This window comes from Bactrocera dorsalis, chromosome 2 (genome assembly GCF_023373825.1).
Source record: "Bactrocera dorsalis isolate Fly_Bdor chromosome 2, ASM2337382v1, whole genome shotgun sequence".
Classification (NCBI taxonomy): Eukaryota; Metazoa; Arthropoda; class Insecta; order Diptera; family Tephritidae; genus Bactrocera; species Bactrocera dorsalis.
The window spans coordinates 82,085,407-82,109,007 of NC_064304.1; the positions used below are offsets into that span (position 1 = coordinate 82,085,407).

At 34.8% G+C, this 23,601-nt stretch overlaps 1 protein-coding gene and 2 long non-coding RNA genes across 3 annotated transcripts in view; 1 reads left to right on the forward strand and 2 right to left on the reverse strand.

The window, feature by feature from the left end:
* LOC105226574 (hypoxia-inducible factor prolyl hydroxylase) overlaps positions 1–23,601 on the forward strand; it is a 42,733-nt gene that overhangs the window by 4,170 nt on the left and 14,962 nt on the right. The gene's annotated exons all lie outside the window — the stretch shown is intronic.
* On the reverse strand, positions 15–1,023 carry LOC125776470 (uncharacterized). Its single transcript, XR_007421734.1, has 3 exons — positions 887–1,023; positions 326–397; positions 15–263 (listed from the first exon to the last, which is right to left on the reverse strand). It is a non-coding gene; the product is annotated as an uncharacterized LOC125776470 (long non-coding RNA).
* Positions 16,521–17,053, reverse strand: LOC125776471 (uncharacterized). Its single transcript, XR_007421735.1, has 2 exons — positions 16,857–17,053; positions 16,521–16,745 (listed from the first exon to the last, which is right to left on the reverse strand). It is a non-coding gene; the product is annotated as an uncharacterized LOC125776471 (long non-coding RNA).

Sequence of the window (23,601 nt, forward strand, 5' to 3'; positions counted from 1 at the left end):
ATTATTTACCACCGTGATTTTTGTTACCATTATTACCATTAGTTTCTCTCTTTCTACAATCTTACACCAGAAAAACTGTTATTTCTAAGGTTGGCGCTTTTCTCGTTGAAATTGCTAATTATTGTCGAAAGAAACTGTAAATATGCCTCGTAGTCGGGTTTATATGACGGTGACAGTCATTGTTCATTTCAAATCGTTACGGATATTCGACTTTCAAGAGCACAGAGAAGAACCAAAATCCTTTAGTAGTAGAATTATTTCCTCTGAAATGCGTCAATGATTACAAAAAAATATACAAAAGTAAAACATAATTATCATCAGCTACCTGCAATTTAAACTGAACAGACGAAGTGTGTCCTAAAAGTGTGTGTTAAAGTTGATGACGTTAAAATTCGGACTATAAATAAAGTAAACATCGGGTGTGGCGAGCACCAGTTGTCATTCTCATAAAATAAAAAATCGATGGGATGTTTCTCCAGAAGAGTATAAAAATTTGTGGTTTTAACTTATTACTTGAGTACACTGGTCTTAATAGAAAATTATATGAACACTTATGGTTTGGAGCATAATTGAATACACTGGAGCACAGAATTAATAACTTTTCTCACCCACCACGGACATGATAATAACCCATGATGGTCGGGTTTACGTGATCGAAACGGACATTTCTATCCATTCAAAGACTCTGATCTGATTTTTGGATGCATTCTTCAAAATTATGTGGATACAACAACAACATGACAATATCATCTTGCTAACAAGTTTTTTTTTTAATAAAAAGAATTTCCTGGGCTTTTAAAGTATCATCTCGCTAAGTTTTTTCCCAACACTGTACATTTATATTTATGTCTGTGCGCTAACATTCCATCTTTATGGGATTACTCACTTGCTGCGCAATATCCTAGTAATGTTTTTGTTTGTTTGCGTCGGTTTGTGTGTTTTATGCACATTTCCAGCTGCAGCAACTCGTTATTCCACGTAGCACTCAAGCGTACTTGACATCATATGCATTTCCGAGAATTCTCGGCACTGTGCTATCAAATTTTGCTATCAGCAACTAAAGGTTTGCAATTGTTCGCAAATTCATACATACATATGTATGTATGTCATTTGTGTGTCAATAGAATATAAACGCGAACAAATATTTAGATACATTTACAAATGAGTTAACAGTTACTCACTGTAACAGTTGGCACAATGGTTTCTATATCCTATTTTTTTTCCATACTCTTCTTTCTTAGTACAAAAAAAATTACGAATTCGTAGATGGGCGTAACCGAACGACTGCCACGCCTACAAAATGCTGTTAATCAAAATATCAGAACTAAGTTCTAAATGAAGATACAAATAAAACTGTGATGTGAGATAGGAAATTGAGGTAACAAAGGTGCATGACCCCGCCTTCTTATTGATTTAATGTACATATCCACTAAAGCAACGGTAACGAAATTCACTCAGAATAAATCCCTACTGACAGTGCGAAAATGGTTGTAATCCGATTATAACCCCATATAACGGTTTGTTAAAATCATTTAAAAACGCCATTTAGTTGTTGTCTCTTCTGAGACACAAAATTTTAGACCCAGGATGGTACGACAGGGCTTTATAAAAGTAGCTGTCAAATATGGACGATGGTTTTTTTTGTATTATAGCCAGGAGAAAGGTTCTCACTTAATTTACCAGCTATTCAAAGCGAACTTAAAACTTTCATTTTTCGGACAATATGTATCACGGGACAAAAAAAGAAAGCTTTTACTTAACATTAAGCAAATGAGATGAGGAAATAGAGTATTTAAGTTGCTTTTTGTCGGTACATTCGGATACAAATATCCATAAGGGAACATATAAAATGTTTAAACCAAATAAGTATTAACTACTCTTACAGAAGACATTATTAAAAGCTCTCCTAAAAGTGATAACATTTTTTTCCTTCGCATTTTGGAAGAAGTTTGTCTTCATTTTGTTTTTTAGTAAACATTTGTGTGTCGTTCTGTTTCCAGTGAACTTTAAACTAGCTGATTAAACTTGTAAAACTAGGATCCACAACTAGATTTGGTACAATTGCTAATTCGACTACTCACGAAGTATACAATGTAACGGTAACCATATGGTTTTCAGGCTTTCTCAACTATAAGCTAAAAAATTGATCACTAAAAATATTAAATAAGCTTACGTGCTTTGAAAATGTGTGCGTATATTTGTTCGACACACTGTTTCAACTACTATATTTATATTTATATATATAACACATACATATGTATATTTTAACTTTTCAATTGTTCAAAGTTTAAGTATAAATATACATACATTGGGACAAAAAAGCACCCAGAAATAGTAATTAAATTCCCCGGGTAAATGATATTTCAAAAAAATGTAATTTGTTAAGTTGGTAGGACTGTACTCAATTAAAATGCCAAATGCATATGTATGTGCGCGAGCTGTCAGCCAATTTGTTTACAGCAGCAGTCGGCACACCTCAGTAGTGCGTTGCGAGTTTTACAATGGATAAAAATATCAAACAAAGAATTTATCTGAAATTTTTTGTGCGAAATCATACAAGCTTACGAGTGGTACAAAGCCTTCAAAGACGGTCAAGAGATCGTTGAAGACATCCCTCGTTCCTGACGACCTTCGACCTCTTCAACTGATGAAAATATTAAAAACCTGATGGATATTATATGGTGCTTGAAAATGGTCAGGAAAGTGTTGGAGAGATAGCAAGACTTCTCTCGCCAGTCTGTTCGAATGATTTTAGTGGATATTTTGGATATGAAACGCGTTCTTGCTCAAGTAGTGATGATAGAGCTGATTTTTTTCAAAAAGATTATCATAAGCAGGTTTCTTTGAAATGCTTGGTCGTGCGGATTCCGATCCCACATTAATGGAGAGCATTATAGCTGCAGATGAGACATGGGTTTATCAGTTTGACAAACAAGTCAACAATAATCGGAATGGAACCCGTTTTCAGTCGATCGAAGAGATATATCAGAGTTCACTAAAGGCAATCGCAAATAGTGCTTATGAAAAGTGTTTCGAAGACTGGAAAAGTAGTTGGAATATTGGTATTACTTTCAAGGCGATAAAATAAATATTGATGAATAATTAAATATTTGCGTTTTATTTAAAATTTCCGGGTATTTTTTCTCACAATATGTGTTTGTGTAATTACGATATTCTACGAAAATAGCGCTTATTTGTGCATTTAGTACTTGTAATTGCATTTGTATTTAAAAGTCTGCGGTTTTTTCTCATTAAAAAGTTATAAAAAATATAAACACATCTTTGTTTAATTTAAAATGAAAATCACATAACAATACATTTCTGTTTAAATTTTCATAACTCAAACGTGACTTCCAGCTGCGGTTTCCATTACTACTCCGCTAAGTTTTATGTATACCATATAAGTAGTATGTACATTTCTTTTTCAAATATATAAAAAAAAAGTTGTAACATAAGGGGCCATTAGCAAATAATAATCTACTTGGTTATTTCACGTACACCCTAATGTACATACATATTTTCATAACTATGTGCAAATTTTTTCTGGTAAACGTTTGATTATTATACTTAACAAAGAAAGATATGCTCAGCATATTTGTTCTGGAATTATGTGGATATTTTGAACCAGGCGAAATCCCATTTCATGTTTTCGTCTTTTCCTTACCTTTTCATTGTGACAAAACTACTACTTTTAAAGTGTTCACAGGCTCGCTTTTATCGGCTAGCTCATCTTGCCGTTTTTATATCTAATATTTCAATATAGTTTTGTAGAGTTTTATCAATATGTTATCAATTTTGAAGACGGTTACGGTGAGCCAACTGAACTTTGAACTTACTAAGTAAAGAACAAGTACAGAATTTCATCCAGTTTTGTTGGTTTTGGAGATGTTCTACGTACATATGTTTTCAAAATAATATTCGACGACGTCATAACAAGGAAGTATTAGGTTTTAAGTTTCATAGACTAAGCTGGCCGACCTCATCGTTGTTTCGGATAGTTACAATGTGTGTCTAACTGTAGATTTGTACTAACAAATTTTTTTATGGATTCTAATATTAAAGAATGAGCCACCAAGCGAATAATTAATAAATAAATATGATGTATCAAAACTAAATTAAACTATGTACATAAATATATAGTATGACCCATCTGCGTAATATTTTTATGTATCTTAATTCTTTAAAAAACACGCAAAGTTTTGTTCGACACGCTCACTATAACGGAGAAAGTAGATATGAAAAATAATAACTCTTAATGAGAAAATAATATTTATCAAAAATTTCGCAATTCACTCACTGAAAATGTGACATTACAATTTGAAGGTTAATACCGCACCGATAACGTGTTGCACAGTGTGGAAAAAACTTAGAATCAAGAGAAATCTATATATAGCTTCACAAAAAGAGTTTAGAAACACTGCATTAAACAACAATTCATTTTTCGAAACTTCGGTTCTCAAATATTTTGGAGTGGATTACAGAAAGGATATAAGGAAAGGTTCGGATTTTGTAATTTCAAATTGAAATTCTGTCGTGGCAAAACATTCTTACTTTCCATATAACACAATTTCTTTCACTTTTCAGTATATAAAAAATTAAGACGAAAAACTGTCCAAATCGGAAAAAACTATTCAAGTTCTCAGATACAGAATATATTGACAATATAAAAGATCAAAGTTATCGGTCAAGCTGTAAGATATAGAAATTTAGAGAAAATCCTTTTTTGACAATTGTATACCTTTAAGTCAAAAATGCTTTGACTCGGATCATTAATTCCTAAAGCCCGCAAATAGTTGGCAGAAAGATTTTGGAACTTTCAGTTGTCTTTATACCGTACATTACGGTAGATGTGAGTTATCTTAATATAGCGTGGGCTATCTAACGTTTTAAATTTAAATTATCTATATTTCGACATTGGAAACGTCAAATACCATTCGGAAAGTGACAGATATTCAGTAAAAGTTCTTACGAAATGGGTAGCTATTCACTAGAAGAAAACTGGGAAATATTGAAAACTTTTTTCCAAAGTGGTGAGTCTTCAACCCATTCAATTTTACCGAAAAATCATCTTTTCGGACGAGGCTCATTTCCACCTCGATGGTTACGTTAACAAGCAGAATTGTCGCATTTGGGGCACAGAAAACCCGCACGTAATCGTCGAGAAGCCAATGCACCCAGCACGAATCACTGTATGGTGCGGATTTTGGTCTGGTGGAATCATCGGCCCATTTTTCTTCGAAAGTGAAGAAGGAACCGCCGTTCGCCGTGGTGATATCGCGCAATTTTTTTTTTCAAGCAAATTGAAGAGGAAGACTTGGACAACATTTGGTTCCAGCAGGACGGCACTACGTGCCATACAGCAAACGCTACACTCAATCTTTTACGTCCTATCTTCAGAAATTTAAAATTTTATATGGCCCACCATATGCAATTGAGACAGGGCAGAGGGGTAGCCCTCATATCTCTAATGATGTTCGGATCCTCTGTTTGACGTTTTGCACATCACATCAATATACAAGGTGTGTTCCGAAGTAAACAGGACTTTTTGAATCTAGCGCCCCCTGGTGGCGCCATCTATATGTCCACTGGTGCGTTAGAATCTGCTATCTTCCGATGGATTATCGATTGTCCAGTGAGAATTTCATGACATTTCATTGATTAGAAGTGAAGTTATTGCGTTTCAAGTGCCAGGATGTTTGTGTTATCGGTGCGAAAATGAGCTTCGACCAAAGAGCCAACATTAAATTTTGTTTTAAAATTGGTGAAACTATTACCGAAACGTTTCACTTGATGAAACAAGCTTGTGACGAAGATTGCTTATCCCGTAGCGGAGTGCACGAGCGGTTTCAACGTTTTTAAAGTGGTCGTGAGGACATATGTAAATGACGATCAACATGTGGGCCAATCAAAATCATGATCACCGAAAATTCCATCAAAACTGTGCGTGAATTCAACAAATATCAGCCGAAATCATTATTGAAATTCATGGAAATGGAATTGAACATCTCCAAAACATTGGTTTGAATGAACATTTAATGTAATTTTCGCTTCGGAGGAGTAAGCTATATTTAGTTATAAAAACAATATAGTCTACGGCCTATATCATAAGTTAAAAAAATATAAATTTGATGGATAATGAATGCTGAATTTTTCCGCGACATTTTCAAAATAGTGGTATTTCTGCGGCTTTAATCCTGGAATTTTTCTCTTGAAAACACCTTACGCCGACTCACCTGATTTTGTCATCGTCCATGCCTCTGCACTGTATAGCAGGTCGGGGATGATGAGTGACTTGCAAAATTTAGTCTTTGTTCGTCGAGAGAGGACTTTACTTCTCAATTGCCTACTCAGTCCGAAGTAGCATCTGTAGGGAAGGGCTATTCTGCGTTGAATTTCGTTATTCTGACGTTGTTGTTAGTGTTAATGAAATTATCTACGACTTCGAAGTTATGACTCAACAGTGACGTAAGAGCCAAGTCACAGAAGATTTTTCGTTTTGCCCTCGTTCACTACCAGACCAATTTGTTTCGCTTATTTATCCAACCAGCAGAAGGTAGAACTAACGATGCGGTTGTTATGGCCAATGATATCGATTTCATCCGCTTACGCCAGCAGTTCAACACTCTTGTACAAGATTGCACCTTGTCTATTTAGGTCGGCTGCTCGAATTATTTTCTCCAGGAGTAGATTGAAAACCTCGATCTGAAACCTCGTTTGGTTTCGAACGGCTCGGAGAGCTCTTTCCCGATCCTGACGGAGCTTTTTGGATTGATCACACTTTGTTGTTCTTCAGACTTCTGTTAGTCGCCACATCCTTTCGTAGAAATTTCGAGCATAACTCTGTCGGCCTGTTGTCAAGCTCTTCGTACTCACGCATTACGACATCTCCCTTTTTTGTCTGTAAATGCGTCTCGCTTCCCTCTTCAACTCTCGGTATCTATCCCATCTCGCACGTTCTGTGGTCGATAACGTTACGACGTAGGCAGTCTGTTTTCTCTCCATTCGTACCACCTATTCTTTCGCCTTTTCCGAAAACCAATGGTTTCGTTTGCAGCCGTACGTAAGGAGCTTGAAATGCCGTCCAACAGTTCACTTATACCGAGTTGCTGACGAGTACTTCCAGAGAGCAGGAGTGTAAGTTGAGTAGAAAATCGTTCGACTGTCTGCTGTGATTACACCTTTTCGACGACGAACCTTCCTTGTGTTTATTGACGCCGAGTTAATGTTAGAACCTTGTCTTCCGTCTATCACAAGCTTAGTGCTTAATCAATTTTTCTGTGCTGGAATCTACATAGTACTGCAGATAACCATATTTTTGGCGTCGGCGAAGTCGATCAGGCGCAACCCATTTGGGGATGTTTCATCAAGAAGGTTAAATTTACCGACCGTTGTGTGTCGCCGGGCACGATTTCGTGGCAGGGGCATTTCTCATAGGTGCTATCATAGAAGACATCTTTGGTCAGATCTTTTCTTCCTTCGGAATGTATGCGAAAATCAGCGATATGTTGAAGAATTTCGCTTTGATGCGGATTGTGGCTAGACGTTCATCCACCGGGGTGAATGCCAGGACTCGGCGACAAAGTCTCTCCCACCACGAATCCCGCACCGAATATGCGCTCTTATATATGGCCACTGTAGTAAATGAAATTAAGGATGACTTTAGTGTACAAGAATAAGAACGACGTTCCAAGGTTAAAAGGTGGAAGTCAGGCTGCAGACTACAGCTTCTTCGCAGCTGATTCATCCAGAAAATGCGGTACGTGCAGCCTCGCTCATAGTGCTTAGTATTTTCCATGTAAATAACCTTGGGCTTAACCACGCATATGACTATGTACATACATATGTATGTATGTGCAAATGAAGTGGTGCCTTTAAAGTTCAATTACCCATCATATACATACTTATGTATGTTACATGCAAACATATACGCATGTACATATGTTTCTATTAATCAAATGTTTGATAAGAATATGCGTGCGATCTTATATTAACGCTGAAAATTCCACACGTTTTTCCAACACCTACAGCCTCACATCTGTATGTACTAGTTTGCCTACTCAACAAATATGGTATGTAACAAATGCCGCGTGCTATTTGAGCGCCCTTAAAAAGATCACCGATAAATGTACGCCTTGAGAATGGCTATTGAACTCTTTAACAGAAAACGTCATCGACACGTAAGACTTACATACGTATATTCATATACTTATACTGACACATAAGTGCTAGATTATTTTTTTTAGTTTTGTTATTTTGATTTCGCCATAGAGTTTGAAAATTAAAGCTTTGGCTGCTTGTATCTAAGTGTGTTTTCACATACCCTACAATAGCATTGACAGTCATCTAACTTGTAATTAGATAGTCACAGCTGAACAAATTTTGTCAGCGCGCAGAACAAAGATTCTATAATTTTCTTAAGGGCCTTATATAGAAACTGATGTAAACAAACATATACATATAGTATGTGTGAGTTCCATCTCTCTTTAAAACATGGGTCATTGCTGACCATAAATTCATCAAAGCTGAGTTATGAAAAAATGTCATTTGACTTTCTTCAATTCATGAATATTTCAAAATTTAAAAATGTCTAAAAAATTAAAATTTGCTAATGAAATAGTTCGTATACTACGTATACTATATTTGAAAACACCTCTTTCTCATAAAAATGTAGGTTTTTAAGACAAAACTCAAAATAGTTATTGCATGAAGCAATACTTTTTTGTCTTGGCTGACATTGACAATCATTTTACTCTTCATTTGACTGTCAGTGATGACAGAATTAAGCAACTCAGCTATTAACCGGTCTGTTGAAAAGAGCCCGGCCTAGTAAACACTCACCTTTTTGCCAATTTTTTTTTTTTAACAGTTAAGGGAACTTCAAGGGTAATACAGCATTCTTGGAGATCTGAGAACAGGATATAATAAAATCTGGATAATACGGTGGATACTTTCTTTTTCTTCAATTGTGGTTATTTTTCGACGGATTCGTCCTTCAAACGGTCTAATAACGCTATGTAATAATCGCTGTTAATGATCGTTCCTTTTCCAAGGAAGTCAATAAAAATTTTCTATGCGCATACCAAAATACGGACCCCATAACTTTGCCAGTCGACTGTTGCGTCTTTCCACGCTTTGTTCATCGTGTCCAGTCCACTCGGATGACTGTCGATTGCTCTTCGGAGTGAAATGATTTATAATGCTTGAACGCTGCTCCGAAACATCAACTTAATTTTAATATTTTCGTCGGTAACAACCTATTTTGAGCGTATCTTTTTAGCAAATAATATTACGGTCAGTTGACAAGTAAACTCTACGTCAAGTTTGACATAAAAAATGTGAGTGTATCGGCGAACCCATTAGCCGTTTTTTGTAGGGTACTGAGTCATATCAGTGGTACGCTGGACAAACCTGCCTTCGCACAGCTCTAAATACATATGTGTGTATGTATGTGCTTACAAAATGTAATGTTTGTATTTTAATTTTTAATTTTGTAAGTGCTTTCGCATATACGCTTCCAATTACATACATACTAATGTACTTTATCATTGACCGTGAACTTGTAATTATCGGTTGTACTTCCTATATTTACACATATAAATTCTTAACGGTTAACAGATTGTATTTTCTACATGTGTATAACTTCGTGTCATTTGAAACAACCTCTCTCCAATGCTCTGAAGTTGGTCTTCGTGGTCTTGTGTTCTTTTGAAACCAGGAAGATGTCACTTTCCATGGCCCGCCGTTTGGTATAAACGGTTTCCATTCTCCGCTGCTTTAAGCAAAATGTTATTACAATTTCCAGTAAAATAAAATCACCAAATGCAGTTTGTACCCGAAGCTGTTTCTTGCTAGAATCTTGGCACACAAAAGTACATGTTTTGTTTATTTAGGCCTCAGGTTTCTTAGTACTGAAAAATACTTACTTAAACTTGGTATGCGCTGTGAGATCTTTGAGTCTTATTGCTTGCTTATCATTGTTCTATTGTTCCATTTGTTCTGTCATTCTCTTTCACAATTTACCAACACGATCAACCACGGTTTATAAATTACACCTATACTATATGGACTGAAAATACTTTGGCCTGACAATGGAAAAACTTTGTTTTTGAATGGGAATACGGATTTACCCTTTGACATGATATCCATCTAGTAATCTATTCACTGTAATGGTTCTCCAACATTTCGATACCAATGTGATAGTGTGAAGCTTCAAAATAAACTTTCGTTTCCTTCTTGACCGACTCATTTGAGTAAAATATTTCGAAGTGAACCTATTTTTGAGTCTGAGTTTTTTCCATTTGTAAAATTCGGGAACCATATAATATATTTAATTACATATCTATCATCAGGAAAGAATACTTAAGCAAAACTTAAATTTCACTTGCCACATTATAATAACATATTTCCATTGTAAACAAAAATAGAGACAAATAACATAAGTAGAAACGATTGGTTGAGTTAAGCCAAAAATAGAGTTTTTTTGTGGTGTAGTCTCGCGGTCAAGTCAAGGACCTAGTGGTCACTTATGCAAGCTTGTTTCGGTGTTGTGCAGAATATTCAGCTCCGAAAGTTTCTAATAGTTTTGCACAAAATGGAATTACATTCCATACAGGTCGCAAATATACCATAATTTAAGAAACATAAAAACCAGGAACATGATTTCGTGATCTCTGCATGGTTATAGCTTGAAACAAACTGTGTTCGAACTAGAGATGAGGCTCGTTTTTGCTTAATGGTTTCGTCAATAAACGCAATATGCGTTATTGGTCAGGCAGCATTTCAAACGTACTCCCTGAGTCCCCATTGCATCCCGAAAAAATTACGGTTTGCTGCGGTTTATAGGTCGGCGGCGTCATAGGGTCGCACTTCTTCCGTGATAATCAAGACCGGCACGTTACTGTGAATGGGAATCGCTACCGCCCAATGATACTGAATTTGAAGCAGTATCGGCCGATTTATGCTTGAAAACCGTCTAAAGTTGGGTTCAGCGTCTGAACCACGGACAGAAGGTGGCCATGTAAAAGAAAAAGATATAATGGCAACGAATGTACTTCCACAGGAATAAATAATTTCATTGATATTCTAAGCCGTTTCGGTTTTATTTAAAAAAACTTTTGTAGCGAATCGAAGACGTCCTTCATATTCATCTTTACTTATTGAAGATAGTGCAACTTGCTTTTATTTTGATGTCAATGTGATGAATGTAAGGTTTACATTCAGCTTCAACGATCCTATATTTTGATACGCCATTTCAATGCTATTAAAAAGTAGTAAAACAAAACGGCTTATCAATAATGTCGCAACTAATGACCACATGAGCATACATGTGAGTACATACATATATTCTTGGCGGCTTCTGTTACAAAACGGTGTATTTGTCAATCCCTAGGTGCCCTGTCAGTACTTGATTTTGTGTAATGTTTTCAAACAAGCGACGTTCATGCCGTAACTTCGCAGCTATTTTCAGATGTATTACTTGCTTCATGTATGTACTTTAATAACTAATAATTTATTTATTCCGTTTATCTTTTTTCCCGACTACTCACAATGTCACGTAGGCACCACAAATGCACTTACTCATAGAGTTTAATATTGTACTTTTTTTTACAGTCATGTTCATGTTAATAGCAGAGCGTGTTGGGATACGTTTAACGAAATGGAGAAGAAAAAGATATCGAAATACTACATTAGGTTATGCTTCAGTATACAGTGAAAGAAATACCACAAAAATGGGTCTCTCAAAAATGCTGATTACTCGAAGCATACCCCGAGGAGGGTGTACTCTTATTCTTTTTTTAGAGACAACAACGAAGGAGAGTGGTTAGCCCACACCTTTGACATGAACTCCACCTAAAATATATGGGGAGATATTGAGTAACATGTTTTCAAAGAAATACGAAAAAATAAAGACTTTTATGAGACAAATCATTTCGACTCGAGATTGAAAAAATGTGCCACCGGCATCCTAATCAAAGCCAATTGGATCATATATTAGTTGAATTATTGTATTATTTCGGTTAAGGACTACAATATATAGCTGTTTCATAAGTTCTAAGTCTTCCACTGCTATTTTTATGAACATAACGGTACGTGTGTGTGCATATGTATTTGCATATTCAATGTAAAGCTGATTATAAAGAATTTGATTTGAAGATATGAATAGCTATTGGTGTAAATATATAACCAACAAAAATGACTCATTAGAAAAAATATTTTATATATTTTTTATAAAAACCAATTTACCCTTATTAAAGGGTATTAAATACTGTGTCGGACAAAACATATTGGACTCATACCGACGAATTACATTATCATCTTCTGATCTCGCAATTATCATTTGCGAATAACTATTTATTTTATGAAAACATACGATATCTTTGAAATTATTTGACTCCATGACATTTTTACGAAAAAAGTAAGCATATTTTATATTTAGCATATTTAACATATTAGCATAATGATTGTTATTTAATATTTTATAGCATAACCATTATTTTTAATTACTTCATTGCATCTATTTGGCATAGAAGTAATAAGATTGTTAATAACTTCTTTTGAAATGCTTAACCAGGCTTGTGTTGCAGGCTCGAACAATTTGTTTTTATCTCCACTCATTACTTCGCTGTCTATCCTTATATTTATTATATCCCAATAATAGGATTGATATACGGCGATTGAGCTGGCCACTTTAAGACATTACGACCCGATTTGCCACTAGTTTCGACGTGCGTTTTAGGTTGTTGTCGTGTTGAAACGACCATGAAAGTGGCATATTCCATTCGGCATGGGGAAGTATCATGTTCCCAAGGATATTGTTGTATATGAATCGATGCATAATGCTATTGATTCGATGAAGAGGTCCAACACCAAACCCGGGGAAAACGTCCCAATACCATAATACCACCTCCACCATGCTTAACCATACCTTGGCAGTATCGGGGATCTAAACTTTTATTTCTTTAATTTTTTGGTTGGCGAACTCTTCTCATTCCGTCTGAATATTTCTAATTAAATTTTGATTTATCACAGAAAAGTATTGCTTTCCATCGTTTCACTGGCCAGTTGATGTGTTCCCGAGCAAATTGTAATCGTCTTAGTCGACTTTTTCTTGATATAAAAAAGCTTTTTAACTGCACTATAACTTGTCAACCCACATGCATATGATCTTCTATGTACAGTACGGCTGCTAACTTTCTTTCTAACTTATCTGGAAACTTTTTAGTTCTCTAAGTATTTTTGAATAGTCATGTCGTGTGGTAGCTTTGGGTCATCCTCTACTATGGTGAATTATCAAAGATTCACTGTCCCTAAACGTCTTTATAATAAAGCCCGCTGTTGATTTATTGATATAAAGTTTGTTACAAATGTCTTTTTGTGATAATCCATTCTTGTAGTCTGTAATAATTCGTTGTTTTAATTGAATTGAATGTTTGTTGCCAGCCATGGTCCCTTTTTGTTTTTCGAAATGAGTAGAATTTTAATCGCGTCGCAACTTTTTATGTAAAGGCACTGGGTTAAACTAAAATGATGCTGATTTTTTATGTCGTTATTTAAATTGCACAAAGAATACAAAATCGTCAAAAAATTACGGAATTTTCGACCCTTATCCCAAAAAACTGCGGCTATTCCAATATGTTTTGTCACAGTGAATATTGGGTACTTGTAATTTATTTCGTATAAAATGTAATCTTTAAAAAAACTTACTATAAGTCGAGGGTTTCGCTTCACACTTTGAAAAACGTTACAAGTTTCAGGCTGCTAGTATTTTTGGCAGCCCTGGACTGGCGGAGATACCAAACCGCCAGTATGTTTAATTGTTTAATTACTCTTTGTACGGAAGAATGTGTTCTGTCAATATCCCGACCAATTTCACGGTATGTTTTGCATTCTTTGAAAAGTTGTATTATTATTTTCCTTTCAGAGGGGGGTAAATCTATAACTTCTCGACACTTGATTATTACGTGAGGAGTTCCCATTTTATTTCTGCGTCGCCAAATGGCTATTTTTTGTAAATTTGTCTACAAAACTATGGTATCCGATTTTTGTTACTTTAAATGCTATGAGATTATGCAATAGACTAGCAATAAAGCACTTAATGTGATTAAGCTCTGAAATTTACTATATAAAAGTTTTTTTTTTTTTATGAAAACAAGCCATAAGAATGTACGCAGACTTTTTCTGCATATATGTACATAAGTACAAATATATTATGTATGTATGTGTGTTTATGTAATAAATTCGCGAATGCATACTTGATTACTAAAGCACACGCACCAGACACGATATGAAGTCTAAATATAAGTATTAAATTTAAGCTTTCCCACATAGTGCGGCGATAAGACTTCTTCATATATTGAATATGTATGTACATATGTATGTATAAATTGATGTGGTCATATATACATACTATGTCTCTAGAAGTAAAATCACTTGAGTTATGCTTTTAGCCTTGCTCTTGCAATCATTACATACATACATATATACAGATACGTATGTGTATGTACTATAAGTTGACAAGTATGCGCGAAAATTAATGTGCAAACAACTGGCATACTTACCTACAAACTATGTATCCATACACATACATGTGTATATTGAGGACCTATCACAGTTGCAAAAATACAAAACCAATTTATCGACTTTGGTTTCCTATCACAACACACTCGTAACTACTCGTACTGTATCCATTTTATTGCTGTTCTTCAGCAGTTCGTTGTCTTCTATATACAACAAGATTCTTGTGCGCTTCCATTAACACATTTCATGCAAATAATAATCCAATTGTTGATGTTTCCATTGACACAGTTGCGGTTAATGTTGTAGGTACAGCACAATATATGCATTAGCCGTCATCGATTTGTCATTTATCTGCTTGCTATAAAGTTAATTCGTTTTGTTAAATACAAGATAATATGCAGTGATCTATTTAAAGTGGCATTGTTGCCTTTTCCAATGTTTCCAAACTTTTGTTTTACGACTTTTAGAGGAGTTTTTACTATCCTGAATGCCTCCTATTTCAAATAACAATTAAAATAATAAAAGTAGTTTTCTTATTAAACGATTAAGTATATATTTTTGGTACTTAAAAACTTAAGATTTGAATTAAAATACAATTTCTATATAAAATTTTAGTACATTTCTTTCGATTCTCTAGTCTCTAACGGTTGGTGAATTAAAAAAAGCTCCAAGTATTGTTTTTGAGAGAAACAATTAGCGGCGTCGAAGATATTGGTGACGTCATAGATACTTAGTTGTCGATTCGGTACTAGAAACCTATTAATTAAGGTCAATAATGGACAGTTTTACACGTAATATTTATAATAAAAATACTTGTAATTATATTATTCCTAAATATGTTGTTGTAGCAAAGAAATACTAGTTTTGAAAATTGTTGTCGACGTGTAAGCCCTCGCGCTGGTTCCATTTGAGTATTAGACTTTTTAGGTAGACTCAATTGTCGGGATGGGTTGTAAAACGTAAAATATGTCGATTATTTGTACAAATTTAAGTACTTAATTGCACAATGCGTCGCAATTAACAGTTAGATCGATTTTCCTTTGAATTAACGGTTTTTTATTGTATTTATAGGAATTTTAAAATTTTATTTACACTTTTAATGTCAATTAACTTTACATGATTAATGTCTAGAATATATCTACCTGTATTTTACTGATATGTATAAATATTTTTACTGCTCCGAATGTAGTTAGGGAAAAAACATTTTGATTTCTCAACGCAGAGAGCTAAAGCTTAAAAGCCTAGCATATTTTTCTTTCATAACAATTGTGTTTTCTTCCTACATTGTTGAATATTATTTATGTACATATTTATGTATGTATATAGAAATTATATCTACATACATACATACATATGTTTATGAAGTCACCATTTACGCAACATTACTATGGGCGTTTTTTCATCTCATTTGATGGATTAACTGACTTCCCCATTTCTCTGTTCGCTATCTTTGCGCCCTGCTCTCTTGCTCTTCTAGGTAACAACAAAGTTATCGTGTGGAATTCATACAAGAGCCTTAGTCGTAAAACCGCTATTTTCAATGCTACCGAGTTTTGTTTTTGCTTTTAGACAAGTTTAGCTATTGTGAATGGTGCAAATGACAAATTATTGTCAAAAATTAATATACAAAGATTTTTTAAATCAAAACTTCAGACTTAAAATATATAAATATATTAAATATATAGTTGTTTATAAAAAACAAACCTGAAACGTTTTTTTACGCGTAACGAAGAATTTCTTCACCAACGAAAGAATCGCAACAAGTGTTTGCTGTTTATTTAAATTTCTGATAAATATTTTGAATCGTTTAATAATATTTTTCTATAACATAAGCGCAAAATACAACATTCCCCGCTCAATTACGTAATAATAATTTTGGAATGAGTACATTTATTGATATACTGCACTGTATGTATACTGATTAAATTACCGATTGTAAATTAACGAATGCTAATTGAATGTCGTTTAATTTATTTATATAAAATCAGCTAAAAGAAAATATATAAAGTTCCTGAATTATTTATTTACATATGTATTTATAACAATTATATATTAAATATGATTACTAAAATAAATCTTTATTTTTCTAGACAATATTTTATGACCGCTTAGGTAATGCAATTAGAGAGAGTTTAATTAAAACGTGGCCAATTAAGCGGAAAATACTATAAATAATTCTATAAATTGTTCGGTACTTAGATAAAGGGGAAAACGCCATCCATTCAATCCTCCGTCATATATATACATTGTGACAAAAAAGTACCCTGAAATTGTAAATAAAACGCAAAATATTCAATTATTCATCAATTTTTATTTATCGCCTTCAAAGTAATTCCCACCAGAAGTAGTATACTTATGCCAACGATTTCTCCAGTCCGGCAATTTCATTTTGGGAAATAAGAAAAAATCACACAGAGCCAAATCTGGTGAACACAATGGTTAATTGATGGCATTAATTGCTTTCTTGGTTTTAAATTCGGTCACAATAGACTCGTGAGAAATGCCGAGCTCTCTTGCCATCTCTTTAACACTTGCTTGACCATTTTCAAGCACCATATCCTTCACTTTTTTAATATTTTCGTCAGTCGAAGAGGTCAAAGGTCGTCCAGAACGGGCATGTTTGAGACAAATTCTTTGCTCCATATTTTAATCCATTGTAAAAATCGCAACACACTACTGAGATGTACGGACATAAGCAACTGCTGTAAACAAACTGGTTGACAGATCGCGCTCATATTTGGCATAGTAATTAAGGACAGTCCTTCCAACTTAGCAAAATACATTTTTTTTTTTGAAATATAATATTATTCACCCGGGGAATTTAATTACGATTTCCCGCTGTTTTTTGGTCCCAAGGCAAATCGATTATATAAATCATGTATAAACAGTTAGGAGAGATCATTACTATTTGGTTTTAATAACAACTAAATAACTTTGTATCTCATATTAAATCCATAAATATTTTTCATATATTGATTGTTTCTATAGATATATCTGAAAAGGTCTCACACTCCCCGCGTTAAAACAGAACTAAGTGTCTGCTTATACAATTACATAATTTTATAATTTTTATTATCTATGTATGTCTCTGAGTTGTGTAGTTTGCTCATGAGTCACTGACTTGCCGTAAATAAAAAAAGCATTTAAACAAAGATGTGACTCATCACGTGTAACTCTTCTTATGAAGTCACTTCGGTTGTTGGTGGTTATATGACTTAAAGTCAATCAATGTAACTGTCATATATAATTTATATATAGGCGTTGCTGAGCACACTTTTTCCTTGGTTTTAAAGATATTGCTAAGGTATCTAGTCGTATCGTCAGCTTTTAGCATCACAGTCGCAAAATGGCTGTAAACTAGTGGAATCGACAATTAATTTTGAAAATTTTTAGTTTTGCTTAATAGCACAGCCTATCTCTAAGAGAACTTTCGAAAAAATATGCAGTAAATAATAATTATCTGCTTAAATTTTTAACAAATAAAAAAAAATTGTTATCGTTGCGATATATAACAAATTCGCCGCGAGAGCTAAAGGCCATCCCGGAAAGAGCCGATAAACATGTTTTGGCGATTGAAAGAAGCGTTAGCATATGTATGAGCATCGCTTCAACTGGATGTTACTTTGAAGGCGATAAAATAAATTTGGATGATGATTGAGAAATTTTTGTTTTATTTATAGATTTGTAGACTTTAAACCATTGCTGACAAAGAGCTCGCAAATTCTTTCTGGATACTGTAGCAGGTTAAATTTCTACTTATCCAGAATCGACTCTGACATATCAAGCATACGTGCAAAGTGACACTAGCCACCTATTTGATGCCTTGCTAACCCCACTCATTTGACACCCCTCTCATATGGTCGTCGAAACAGCACGTCTTCTGGCCCTACCGTTGGATGACCTCGATGACAACTTAAAACAAACACAGCAGCAATTCCATAAGAATCCGAAATCACACTTCTGTATCACTTTTGTATTTTTCTGGTATAGTTTATCACTTATTTAGTCAGAATTGTGGTTACGGGTATATGAGATATAGCTGAGGAATGGTTTTAAGTTTTTCGATAAAGGGTCGAAAATAACTATGTTGTATTTTAAAATTGAGAAACTCACATTCTTCATTCGAAACAATATCCGATGAATGTTTCAGGGTTTGCAAGCTCTCTCTCAAATATTGTACACAATAGTAAATTCGAGAGCTGTTCTCCACGTTTTAATTGTAGCGATTCTATTAAAACATTAAAAGCAAAAATCATCCATCTTTTATCACTTTTATTTATTTGCTTTAAGTATTATTAAAATAAAAATACCTGAAAAAAGTAACAAGTCGTCAGGCGTTCACAAGCACCACACACCTACACACTCTCACTGAGTTCTAAAACTGATTTTCTGCATTCTGTTCCATCGTCGCTTAGCGATATTAGAAAAAAATCGATTTCCGAATTGTCTACGTGATACTTATTTGCCCATCTTGTTTACGTTTTGCCGTGGGTTTGGCTAAATATTTGCCTACATGTCTGGCAGCATACAGGCCAACCATCAAGAATAGCAAGCAGATGCAACGCTGGGTAGGTAGAGCATTTGCAAGAAGTGCACAAATCTCGTTTGTCTGAAAAATTTGGAGCCTGCGTGCTCTTACTCATTAAATCATTAACTATCCATCCCTTCTGGAGCAGAGCAGCTTAATGCAAAGAGACTACTTATATTCGCAGAATTTTGCCAACGATACAAAGTCACAAATCCAATTCGCCAATGCTTGTAAACAAGTAAATATGTATAAAGTATGTACGAGAAAACAATAAACAATGAAAAAGAGAAATAGAAATGGGCAAGTTAAGCGCCGACGTCTACCTGTGTGTGCGCACATGCGCTACTCCCAAAATGTCTGAATGAGTTCTGCTTGGACGACCTGACTGTCGGCATGTATCTGCATTTGTGTGCGTAGTTACATACATATATAAAAATATACAATATGTACACATGGATGTGTTTGGTTTCGGTTGGCGCACTTCTTTGATTCCTCTTTCTTCAATTTCCTTATTCTCAAGGTCACTGTTTTATATTGGCACATTGGAACCAAGTGGTGAAAAACGGCTAAGGGAAGCAGAGGCGGCAGCGCACAGTGGTGCGATTGTGTTCATAATACGGTTGTAGAATAAAATGCTTGGAACTTTGGATTCATTCTAAGCAAGATTCTCAGTAAGAAGAGATAATTAGGGTAGAAGATAGTAAACTCTCTTTTTTAGATTTTTAGTTACCTTAGAGAAATAGAGACCGACTCTCATTACCAGTGATTGAGTGTTTTTCCACATATCCTCTTGGAAACACTTCAGTATTAAATTGACCAGAGCCATGGCAAAATCAGATAGTATTTGTTAAAGAGGTTAGTAGAAGTATATAATGAACTCACATTATGCGCTAAATTGTTTATGAAAAATATTCTTTAATTTTTCTTGGAATAGTTTTTGTTTGGTTTTCTATCTAAAACAGCATTTTTCTTACATTTTACTGCTTTACTACCAAAAGGGTAAAAATGCTGTTCAAGCGAAAATTATGCGATGTGTATGGAGAGGACGTGCTGTCCAAATTTATTCGCAAAATTTCGTTCAGGCAATTTCGATCTTGAGGATTCACCACGTCCTGACTCTTGAAGCCGATGTGGATAAAAAAATGAAATCGTTGGTTGACGCAAATAGTTGAATCACAACTCGAGAGATTGCTGAAATATTGAAATTGTTTAACGCGACCGTTCACATGAAACGTCTAGGATTAATTTCGATTCTTAAGAAAATTTGCTTCGTCGCATTAACGACTGTGGGTTGGGACGAAAAGTGGGTTGTTTCCAAGAATCTGAAGCGCAGGAGATCGTAGTCTAAATTTGATGAACTAGCTTATACTGCTTCGACCGAAGTCGATAGTTACCAAAAAAAATGTTATGTTGTACGTTTTGTGGGATTTCGAATTAATTTGGAACTTTTTCCCTACAAGACCGCGATTAATTCTAATGTATTGTGATCAGCTGGACATATTAAATGATGCACTCAAAAATAAGAAGACAGAATTGATCAATAAAGAAGGTGTAGTGTTCCATCAGGCTAATGCAGGACCTAAAACGAATTTGTTGGCTCGCCAAAATCTTTTGCAGCTTGGATGTGATGTACTAACACACCAACCATATTATTCAGACTTGGCACCGACCGGAACAAGGTCTCTGCATACTTGTTTTGATAGCTTATCCTATCACTGTAAATTAGAATATCAGAAACCACTTGGATCAGTTTTTTGCCTGCTAGAATCAAAAATATTATAAGCGTACAATGAATCTCTTGTCCGAAAGATCGCAAAAGGTAGTAAATAAAACTAAGTAAGTAGTAGTGCCTCAATTTTTGGAATATCTATTCGAATTTTTGTTCATGTCTTTTTCTCCTTAAGAATCTGTTCATTTTTCGGAGCCGTCGATATTGGATGACGGAATCAAATTGAACGATCGAAATCAAGTGCGCTTATTTAAAACTTTTTCATTTGGAGAGATATTTTCACAAAATTTGGCGGTCAAAATCAAATTCATTAAAAAACATTTTGTATTTGTGAAGGACATTATACTACATAGTTTGTTAGTATAAATATTTATGCAGTCGTATTCTTGAGACTCTCTCTCATACCGAAGTTTAACATCTAGTAACATTATCAGATCTATGTAGATAAAACTTTTTTCTTAATTTGTTTCTATATCTTGGAGATATATAAACGTTGTGCTAATTAAAGGGTACTTCTTTTTGAAATCTTAAAATCGAAAATATACAATAAGTAATAATTTTGAAGGAAATCTTCCCACTGTGCAGGGCCTGTCCTCATGAATCAGAGGCACGTCGTTGACAGCAAACGAACAGCTTAGCAAAGCAAAAGCAGAAAGCCCTCGCTTCCGAATATGTTTGAGAGGCTTCACAGTGAATACGCGCAAACAGTTTCGTAAATGAATATGAGCTTTTTCATACTATGCGTCAGCGTGATCGACGAGTCTCTGCCTATCAGTGTCCTTGAAGTGCATACGCAAGTCGTCGACCTAATTTAATTTGGCCGCAAAACGCATTAAGACGCAAGCTTTCTAACGGTGCTTTTCTTCAAGGCGAGTGAATCTGTTGCTCTTGCTGACCTAAAAAGCTTGACAATGCTTTCCTTTCTCCCAGCGATCTAAAACTGTCCCCCTAGATAATTGCACTCTACTTCGACCCTTTTTTCTTTTCTCGTATGAAGTGCGCAAAACACACGGCAGAAATGTCGAATTTTTCCAAATTTCTACGAGGCGTTTTCTATATAAAACGTACATATGTTCGTCTGTTCGGCCTGTGCGCTACGTGCTCGCCATCATGACTGAGTGTCAAGCAAAATCAACATTAGAGTTTGTTAGACTTTTAAAACATCGATGATGGTGGTGTGTGCGGAGACGCTGACGCGCTGGCAAAAGCAAAAATCGGCAGAAGCGAAAGAAAGCAGCGATAACATTAGAAACAACAGGGGGCAATGTGTCTTTGCACGAGCATTCATATGAACATAGATTTGCCTAAAAATAAACGCTGGAAACGCAGTGAAAACCAAATAAAACAAAAGCAACAGCGCAATCGCTCGCAGCGGAACAACAACAAAACAATAAAAACATTAAAATAAACACACAAAAATATTGGTCATAAAATCAAACGAAATTTCAGCTGTTGGACGTTGCCACCCAATAGAAATTCATTACATTTTTTTTGTAGGCAACTAAAAGGCAGCTCCTTTTTCCATAAAATAATTTGTAGAACTGGCGTGAGATCAAGTGGAGGTTAAACATTGATAAGGCATATTTGAGATTCGGCGAATTTCACACTTGGTACTCAAATTTACACCTTTATATGTAGGCATACATATGTATGTAGAGGCATGACACTTTTGTTTTTGTTTTACTGCCCCTTTCATTTCAATAAATTACCGCTGTCATTCGTAAATATTTTGCTATTCTATTTTGAGCATTATTCATAAAACTTTGAAGACTCGACTGCATTGATTTTATACATCGTGCCACTTCGTATGATGCGGGTTTGTTTGAGAATAGTGCACAGTGCACTTAAATAGTCTGTATGTCTTTATTTTATTTAAAAGCTGGTTTATACACAAAACTTATTGTCGAATAAACTTTACGTCTCGCTTTTCCTACATTATGTCTTTCATTTGAATCGGAATTTAAAGTTAGAAATATACTCCAAGGTTTTATTTAACCTCTAAGAAGGTACGGCTTTCAGAAAATTATTATTATATTTTTCTAACATATGTATGTATGTGAGTTGGAATGGTCTTACCGACAACGTTAACCGTAAAATAAAAGTTTTGCTAAGCTGACTTCATATAATCGCAAATAAAAGTCAAAATAAATGGTGTCACATTAGTATTTTGAAGGGAAAGTCATTGGTGACATTGGATTTCATTCTGACAGGACCCAAAAAATTTAAGAATCTGTTATGTTGTGGCGGCTGAATCTAAAGAAATTTATAATACCGGAACATGCTTTGTAAATTTTTGCCGTGGTTATCCGCAATATTGCAATATTGTTTGCAATAAATAGGATAATTGTCCTCTAAACCGTATAACGGTAGGGTCCAGGACTGTGTTTCATTGATCTAACCCTATTTGAAAAGGTGTTACTGTATATGCTCCGGAAACAAGGTGGCAATCAACTATGTATGTTAAAATAAAAATCATAGAATGTCGTTTGTTCACAGAGTAGTTATTTCTGTATTATGCTCTAAAACAAGACCAATTATTGGTGTGTAGTTATTTTTGAGCTCCTGAACGGACTCGGATGCATATCCTACTAAGGAAATTCAACTCGGCAGCGTACCTCAAAATAATTTGTGGAATATTCTCTGTCGCTAACACAACAACATTAATGTTTCCTTTCGAAAATTTATTGGTGCATAATGACTAGTTGAACCTAAATCACTTAGTGCGCGACTATCACCACCGATGAAGAAAGTCTCTAAGCGGTCACCATCGGTTAAATTATTAAACCTTAACCACAATGCAATTTTGAATGGTCCAAACCACCGAAAG